Below are 10,245 nucleotides of genomic sequence, written 5' to 3' on the forward strand. Positions count from 1 at the left end.
CATTACATCACAGGAAGTGGCATCACAAGAAGTGACATCAGATCTTATCCTCTTACATATATGTTTAGCAGGTGTATCATGAGTACATTTGAGCACATTTCGAGTATACTTGCAAACCCTCCTGATTTAGGCAGAAGATTCACACTTTTGTATGCTACACATAAAACAATGTTGCCTTTTGTCAGCGTAAAGCTTCCTCTAGCCATAGAGCTTTAAAAGAAAAAATGTTATATTTAAATTATTACAACGCCTCCTCAGGGGTAGTAAACGCTATATAAATGCTATTTATTTTGTGCAAATACTGGGAAACATCAGCACATTTGACTTCTTACAGTGCATGCAGATCTCCTAAATAGAGCCTGAAGAAAGTGAAAAGCTGCCTCTCTTAAGTATGTGTACAGTGCTAACAAGATGTGAGCCTTTGTTTCCCCTCTGCTGCATTTGCTTCTAGGTGTGAGGCTCCTGACTGCTGCCAGACAGGAAAGTCCAACAAAAGGAGGCTTGATGACCCCTGAAGCTCGGCCTTTGTTATGGGCCCAGCAGGAGTCAGAAATAAGAGAGCCCCAACTGCACGTTGTGGTTCGAAAGCAAATAACGTGCAGGCGCTGCTGAAAGGGTCCTGGTGTTTGGAAATTACACGGGGACGAATTCAGCATCTTTTTCAGTGGGGCCCAACTTCTTGGCAGGGTGGACGGCGTCCGCCATGTGAAAAAAGTGGGAGGACGGCGTCCACCCGAGTGTACCCCTAACTCGTGACCCTGGTTGTTCTTCCGAAGTGAGCGCTTTTCTCCTTATTCACTTCGTCAAGGGAGCCATGTCACTTGTAGTACCGAATCGTGTCCTGTCCCTCCTTACTGCCTGCAGTCTTTTAACGAAGGCTTGGAAAGTGGGGAGCTGCCCTGGTGGTAGGACACGCCCAAATGAGTTGCAGGAGGCATCAACATGCCTGTATGCTCCAAAAGTAAAAGATATTACCCCAAAAACATTACCCTAAGAAATTATTTTATAGAGCAAACGTTCGTGGATCCTTCACAGCAGTACATTGAAGTTTGAGAAGCTTTTTTTCTATTGCAAAAAACACTAGTTTTTATTATTAGTGCTTATTCATACTAGACTTAAACAGAAACCATTCCTGTATCAAAAAAACACTTTGGAACCTTCTCAGAGACACTGGCCATTTTCTTTGTGGTGGCTTAGGACTAATTACCCCATGGGAACAGCAAAACCACTTTAATTGTTACTCTATGAATATGGTGTATCTGATTATGTGCCCAAGTAAGAAGATTTAGCTAGGAATGACCTCAAGAAAAGATAAAATCAGAATCAGCGAACATCGAAGTAATACTTGTCAACACATCACAGTTAACAGCGCATTATCTTGGGAAGGGTCACTCCGAAAATGACTTATCCTATCTAAACCATTACCGAACTAAATCAAAGTAAGCACAAATATCAGCAAAACACTCTTAAAACGATAACCAAGCTGTGTGTATAGATTACGAAAGTATGTATCAGGACTGAATGAAGAAATCACCTGAACACAGACAATTAATGCTATACACCTGCTATCACTACAGTCAATTTAGTGTATATTTTTAGGAAGTATTCTTTGTGGAACTTCCCTCTGCAGTACCTGACTATTAATATTGGTAACCTATTTATTAGTTAAACCATTGATCATGGTTATAAATAAACAAAGATATTTTTTTAAGTAACATCACGGGATCGACCAGGCCCTATGATTATGTAAAAGACACACAATTGATAGACGTAATGCAAACAAATCAAAACATTCACCCCCAGTCAAGAGATCTGGGTTAAATCCATCATTCTTTTGCTCACCATGCCACCCCGGTGTAGACCTGGCCATATGCAAACCAGTCTTGACCCTGTGCCTCATGGGAATAGTCCAGACCGTACCTATGATTATGTGTCAGTTGAATGGAAGTTTCTCATTCTAATCAGCCTAAAACACGACAAGTATTGTGTGTGTATATATGCTTCGCCTCAGGAACCGTTTCTCTCGTGAGGCCTTAGGTTGCAGAGCATAAGCGTTCATTGCTGCTGCATGTAACGCACACGGGGATTTACATTTTACTATTATTTCCCCACCCCTTTCATTCGCCCAAAGATAGCCTGTGTGGTGGAGCCGTCCATGGTGTTGAGCCCAGGGCGGGACCCTGGGCAGCTGCCCAATCTGCTCATGCCTAATGCTGGCCCGGGACGTACCTCAATTCTGACACAATTACTCATGCTTACAAAACTGAAACCTGCATCTAGTTCTGCGGCTGCACCTCTCATCTGACACGCATCTGCCTTTCCTGGCTGTTAATCACATGCATGCTGCTCTGTCAATGTACCGCAATCCTGACCTGCCGCAGCCTCTGCAGTCCTAACCAAGAGCGGCTCCTCCCCAGTGGCGGAGAAGCGTTGCCCCACTGGCTCAGAGCCAGCAGATGAAAAATAAAACGATATACCGTAATCGTTTTATTTTTCATTTGCCGGCTCTGAGCCAGCGTGTGCACGGAGGGGCTAGTCGGGGCATGGGAGGGGAAGGTGGGAGTAGGAGTGCTATATGCACTTCTCAGTGCGCATGTGTGTGTGGCTGGCTGTCTCAGGCAGGTAAAACACACATACGCACTTAGTTTTTTCCAACCTGGCTGTATTGAACAGCCGGGCTGGAGAAACAGCACAGACTCCCTGTCCTGAGAGGAGCATCATTTCAGCCCACTGAGGCCCATCCTCATAGCATGAGCGCAGTGCGGGCATTGCACAGGGAGTCTGATGCTGCACCAGTGCCAGGGACCAAGTGGTTTTGTCAGCAATAAACAAGCTCGAAAAGAACAATAAGTTTGTGAAGCAGAATATAAGCAAGGGCCAACGTCTAGCATTGAAGGGACTCCGAGAGGATCCCATGATTATAATCAAACCAGCCGATAAAGGCGGAGCAACTGTGCTGTGGCCTAGGGATAAATATTTGCTGGAAGGCAAATTACAGGTTAACAACCAAATTTGGTATAGGAAACTACAAGAAGATCCCACAAAAGAAATACAAGAGACAATAGTTGCATTGGTACAAAGAGGCAGGGAGGGTGGGTTCGTGGGACCAAAAGAAAGTGATTTTCTGATAAAGAAGTTTCCACATACACCATTACTGTACTTCCTGCCCAAAATCCACAAAAATTTGAACGAGCCCCCTGGACGACCAATCGTCTCAGGGTGCGACTCGTGTATGGAGCCTCTTTCGAAATATGTGGATTATTTTCTCAAGCCCTTTGTGAATAATGTCAAATCATACCTAAAAGACAAGACCGATTTTTTGGTCAAAATAGAGGGCATGGAGTTTAACCAACTCACTGAAATTATGGTCACCATGGACGTTACGTCCCTTTATACGCAAATCCCCCAAAGTGAGGCGTTGGAAGTAATGGAGTTGTACTTGGAAACGAGGTACAGGCCACACAGAGTTCCCACAACATTCATTTTGGAAATTGCCGAATTGACATTGAAGAAAAATTATTTTCGCTTCAATAAAGAGTTCTTCGTACAAGTAAAGGGGACAGCCATGGGCTGTCCTTATGCCCCGGAGATGGCCATACTGTTTATGGCTGAATATGAGAACAAATTTGTAGAGAATAACAACCCTTACAAAAATTGCATAAAACAGTGGTTGAGGTATATCGACGACGTGTGGCTCCTGTGGCAGGGGAGCCACACAGAATTGGTAGAATTTCACCACTGGCTGAACAACAAGCATCAGGATATTAAATTTTCCATGGAGCAGAGCAGTTCCAGGATGACTTTTTTGGATGTAGAGATCAGTTGTGTTGACGGTCATTTAAAATCATCTCTTTTCAAAAAGAAGACGGATAAAAACACCATCCTTCATCACCGGAGTGCGCATCCAAGAAATCTAAAAAGTAACCTACCATATGGGCAGTTACTTCGGATTCGAAGAAACTGCTCAGAAGTTGAGGGTTATGATTCACATGCACAGAGATTCTGCAAAGAAATGATAACTAGAGGTTACCCTAAAAAACTACTTAAACATGCCCCTAAAAGAGCACGATATACTCCGCGTGAGTGCCTACTCCAACGTAAGGAAAAAACAGAATTGGACAAAATGGTCTGCGTTACAACGTTTGGTCCCCATACTCACAAAGTTCGACAAACAATACTGAAAAATTGGCATCTGTTAGAAGAACTAGAATGCCCCTTTCCCCAACCAATTTTTGCATATAGGAAAAACCGCAGCATTGGCCAACAGATTGTTCGGGCCGATGTAATGGTTGAAAAACCCAAACATGACTTACTTTCAATATGGGGGTTGAAACAGAGCAAGGGGCACCATAGATGCGGTAACTGTATATCGTGTGAGACAACGATCGAGGGCAGTGAATTTGTCCACAATAACATAAGGTGGAAAAATGAGGGTTTCTCTAACTGTAGAACTAGGAATGTTGTGTACGCAATCACTTGCAGCTGTGAGAAACTATATATTGGAAAAACCAATCAGCAGGTCAATACCCGAATTACACAACATAGATCACGAATTAAAAACAAAGTGGTGTCTGCCCCTATGGTCCAACATTTCATAGAAAGGGGCCATAATGAAACTGATTTCAAATGGACAGTTCTGTATACAATCGCTCACACAAAATACACCAAAGATGTAGATGATGTTTTACTGAGAAAGGAAGCCTACCTGATACTGCGATTTAATAGTATCCAGACAGGGCTCAATTCCATGTCTGAAATTTCCAGACTATAAAAGGCAGCGCAATAAACATGTATAATGCTCCACGCAAAAGACGGCTTATCGAGAACTACCGTCCAGCCCTAATGAAAGGACTACATATCCCAGAATTCCGTGAATCACGCGTTGTCAGTAAATACCACGCCCTTTTCAATATGGCGGACTGACGGAGAGCCGCGGTGAATCAGTGTAACGAATTTCGAGCAGGAGAAACTGGGTAGGTGAACATACATGCGATGCTGATTATGTATCATGGAATGAGTTCATGAGTTGACATCTAATTTAATGCTTACAACCTTGGTAGGAAAACGACCGGAGAATTTGGAATACATCACAGCACACGCCGTAGTAAAGAGAAACGAGAGTGAGCACGCTGAGCCCAGAGTAAAAGGTACACATGTAACACTGGGTTCAGGGCGTAACCTATGCTGTGGGTGTTTTTTGTGTGTAAATACTGCACATGAACGCATTGAGTGATACGAAGTATTCCCTATAGGTAGACATACAGGACCCCTTTGGGCATTGATGAATATGAAATAAAAGCACAACAGCGTGGCGATGGTGCCCTCCATCCTAAATTAAAGCTACCTCGAGAGAGAAGCAATCACACTGACAAGGTAGGATTCAAGAGTGTTGAGAGTGTCTTACCACAGGCAATATGTTGGAACAAATTACTAAATCTGGGATATTGGCATTCTTCCAGATTCTATAACAGAGATAAAAAGAAAAAAAGTGAACCCAAGAAAACTGCGACAAATTACGTTAAAGGTATGCACCTTGTAATTAAGCAGTAGAGCATAATAAGAGTGGGATGTTTAAAGATGAGAGAATATAGACTTACTGATTTTTGTCCTTTGCACATAATTTGCAGATAACAAGTGATAAAGCCCTGATGAGAACCCGTGAAATAAGATAACGAGTTCGAAACGCGTCGGCAAAACGGAGTCAACTAGCTTATAGCAGAAAGAAGCGAATTGTCCCTTGGACTGACTAGAACATTGATTAATTCGTCTAGTCATAGATATTTGCTCTGAGTAAATCTGTTTTTTCTCCTTTTGAACGTGACTTTATCCCTCAATGAAAGATAATGCAAAAATTGAGTATTTTGCTGCATAATGATAGTGCAATGTAAATAGGATGTGTTTTTGATTATATGTACAGTCTTTTTTATGTATAAATGTCTTTGAATAAGTATATGTGATGTTTGAATGTAATGTTTTTCTCATACAAATGAATTTCTAATGGAACAAATGAAAAAGTAAAAGGGTATAAATAAACTATACCGAACAAATCTAGAAATAGGACTGATTTGTTGCTCTAACTAAGGAGCATTACCAATTTTTTGCAGGGCTAGCACCTTGTGTTTCAAATAATAGTTTATGGTCCAGCTGCCCCTACGTCTCAGGACCTACCTCCCCGTTGTTACAAAGGGACCAGGAAGCAGCAGAACACTGAGGCACGAGGAGTGGTGGGGCCAGCAGCTTCAGGTAAGTGGTTTTAAACATTTTTGTAACCCTCCGTGCCCTTCCCCCCTCTCACGCTCCGCTCCACCCACCTCACCACATCTTCATTGTCTCGGCCGCCACTGGTCCTAACAATAACACCAAAATGTAGGACTATAAAGGGACCTTGGTCTCTGCCCATACAGACCTTTGCTGATGTACCCAGTGCTTAATGTCAAAAAAAGAAAAAACAAGTTTCAGGGTCCACGGATCACTACAGATGCAACTGCAGCTTTTACCATCCGCTGCCCCTGCCAGTGCCGGTGCCAATGGCCTGTGGACGTACTGCTATTACTATTTTTAGTGCATACTGCATTGCTAAACTAATGTGCTCTGCTGAAAATAGGCAGACAGTGCCGGTGTTAAGAATGAAGTGTCGGCTCTGGACACTGGCAAAAACCAGAACAAATTAAGCACTGCATGTACCTCAATCCAGACCAGCAGCCAGGGCTGGATTGGGGCCTCAATTCGGTCCGAGCAGCCCAAAAAAAGTGGCCTACATTTGGAGATTGCAACTTTTTGCAATACACTCCTTGGTTGGGATCATGGAGCTAAGTGAAGGCATTTATACACTGGGGGGTAACTGTCCTTAGGTCTCAGGAGAGAAGCAACCAAATTTTGGTTGGTAAATGTGGGAACTATAGGGTATCCAATTATAGATTCAGCCTATAAGCTCCACCCTTTTGCACTATTATATATATATATATTTCTGTGTCTTTTTCTATGTTTGTTTAACCAGGTTGGGGATAGTACCTACATTGAGAGTTCCTATCAGTGCAAGGACGCTTACACACCTTAAGAATAAGGTATCACCGGTTCACAGGATTTTTCTTTTTCCTGGGACCTGTCCTCTTCATGTTTACTTCACCAGCTTTACGGTCCTGACGAAGCGCCTAAGGATCTCTTAGTGACCAACTAAGAGCACGAAACATGTTGGCCTTTTTTTATGTGGGATTTATTCACCCTGGCACCTATTCTGAGAGCAGCGTTTAGTCATACATCCGCCCTCTGTATTTGTTTTTAAGAAGAGCTCCAGGATTTACACCTTTTTTAATTTACCATTCAGACCCCCGGATAAATACAGGTTCAAGGTACCGTTTGGTAATTTTAATTCACCCACTCACTCACCTCCCTAGGCCCACACACCCTTATGCACAACTGCTGCGTCTCCTTAAAAGGTCTCCGCTAAAGAGCCCTCTCGCGGGGCCCGTGGGGGACTGCAGCGCCGCCCCCACGAGGAGCAACGCCCGATGATGAAGCATGACACTCGCAAAGGTGTGGGAGGGCAATATATACAACAAGCATTTGCAATGCAATAGGTCTCGCAGCATTCAAGTTTGAGTTATTGGCATTGTATATGACAATGTGTTGCATGAATTCTTTTGCAAACTCTGTATTGGCTGGTGGTGTTTGTGCCCGGTGAAAGCGTGCACTGACGGATGGTGGTGTTTGTGCCCGGTGAAAGCGTGCACGAACAACTTATGGTGTCTGTGCCTGGTGAAAGTGTGCACTGACGGCTGGTGGTGTTTGTGCCTGGTGAAAGGGTGCACTGGTGGCTGGTGGTGTTTGTGCCCGGTGAAAGCGTGCACTGACGGCTGTTGGTGTTTGTGCCTGGTGAAAGGGTGCACTGGCGGCTGGTGGTGTTTGTGCCCGGTGAAAGCGTGCACTGACGGCTGGTGGTGTTTGTGCCTGGTGAAAGCGTGCACTGATGACTTATGGTGTCTGTGCCTGTTGAAAGTGTGTACTGACGGCCGGTGGTGTGTATGCCTGATGAAACCATGTACTGATGGCTAGTGGTGTGTGTGTGCCTGTTGAAAGTGTGCACTGATGGCTGATGGTGTGTGTGCATGGTGGAAAAGCGTGCACTGACATGTTTAGAAGTAAAGTGCGCCATACTGCGATTGCTACAATAGTTAATTGTGGATGTGCTAACCATTGATGCGTGCACTGATGGCTGGTGGTGTGTGTGTGCTTGTAGAAAATGTGCACTGATGGCTAATGGTGTGTGTGCCTGGTGGAAGTGTGCACTGCCAGCTGGTGGCGTGTGTGCCCGGTGAAAGCGTGCATTGACGGCTGATGGGGTGTGCCTGGTGAAAGTGTGCACTGACGGTTGGTGGTGTGTGTGTGCGCCTGGTGAAAGCGTGCACCGACGTCTGGTTCTGTGTGCGTGTGGTGGAAGCGTGCATTGATCGCTGGTGTTGTTTAAATAGCAACATACTTGGGTCCAGCATAAAGAGCACTCTTTTTAAACAGGCATTAAGAGTGAGACAGCACACAATGATCCAATGGTAATTACTAGTTGAAGGCAAATCGCATAGAGAACATTAGGAACACTGCAATTCTTTACATTGATTCAGACGGTCCTTGCTGCATTCAGGACATTATCAAAAATCAGTCTGTTTCGTGAGAAGTAATACCTTACATCCTAAGCAGCTGTTTTAACAGAATGTTGCCGACTTTAAAAAGAGAGATGCCTAAAACATTGGCAGGGAGGCAGCATCCTGAATTTAGGTTGTATGAATGTCACTTTATTGTTTAACTGAAAGAAAAAAGCTCAACTATAATAAACTCCTAGCCAACGCTGCAACACCAATCTGCCAGCTAAGCAAGCCGAGTAAGAAGGGATGTGCGGACTTCACCCGAAGGTGTCAGAGCGAATTCACAATAGAAACAGAACTGATACATGAGAACATTACTAGTGAACAAAATACAAAGGCAAACGTTACATTACATGAGGCAAAAGTGACAATGATAACAAACCGTGCCTTACACAGTGTGTAAGGCACTTTTTGTTATCTTAGTCTAAGCCCGCCTGATTCTATGAAATGGCGGCGGGACGCGGGACAGGCCTTTATCCTTTTCTTTCACTTTCCGTTCCGCACTTCCGCCGCCGCGTATGCGCGTGCCGCGTGCGTGGGGGGCGTGGGCAGCAGGGCTGGCTGCTGCTGAGTGGTGGTGAGCAATGCCAGGCAGCCCCAGGGCACGCACAACATCATGCGGGCCAATAAGCAGTTAGCCCCTGTGCGTGGCATATGGGGCGCGGCAGGCGGCGCGCATAGCCAAAGAAGAAGACAAGAGAAGAACAACGAAAACTACGAACTTAACTGCCTTCCAAGTCCAAGACAAAGCAGCCAGGCGGCCAGGCCCGCCCACGCTGAGCTGCCCTGTCCGATTTCCGAATCCGAGTCCGAAGACCAAAGTAAGTCACTCAGAGTCTGTCACTCCGTCTCCGTCACCGACCGGCGGGGCAGGGCTGCTGCTGGCTGCCTGCCTCCAGGCCTGCTGCGTGCACTAATTAGTTGCTTTCCTGTCGCGCATTTGCCTGCTTCTTATTTATGTCCCAACTTGTCACTCGTGTTTGTCCCTCCTATAGAACATGCTTTCTCGCTTCTGTACTTCTTTGCTCCCGGGGCCGCACTCAGTGTTGCTCTCTGTTCTTGCCTGTGTGCCGCTTCCCTCCATATTGGGTTCGCCCTTGCACTCAACCAGCCCCCCAACCCCTGTTGCTTCCTCGCCTGCTCCATTTGCCCTCGGCTGCTGCTGAAGCAAGCAAGCAGGCAAGCCTATATTATAATGGTTACAGTGCGCAACGCACGCCAGGGACGGATGGTAACGGGCCCCGGCCTATAAACATTAATTATGGTGCCGTGGTGCGCACGCCCTACCGGCCTGGCCTGAGCCTTTTTAAAATTAATTAAATAGTTGGTAGTGGTACGCACCGGAGGCGGGCCGGGTCTTCATAATTAAAATGGTGCACGGGAGTGGCGGCGCGCAGAGTAGTGCTATTTTTATTTTGTATAGTGGTCATTTTCCTGCAGTTTTGCTCTTTTAGACTACTGTAAATAAAATGCGCTTTTATCAGCCAACGTAACGGTGTTCAATGCATTGGTCTTGTTAAGATGAATAGCTAAAATACTAGATTGTTATTCCATCATGTTTTTAAATGTTCAGCATCACATGCTTACTTTTGTGAGCTTTCTATGTACT

Source organism: Lissotriton helveticus, chromosome 1_1 (assembly GCF_964261635.1).
Source record: "Lissotriton helveticus chromosome 1_1, aLisHel1.1, whole genome shotgun sequence".
Classification (NCBI taxonomy): Eukaryota; Metazoa; Chordata; class Amphibia; order Caudata; family Salamandridae; genus Lissotriton; species Lissotriton helveticus.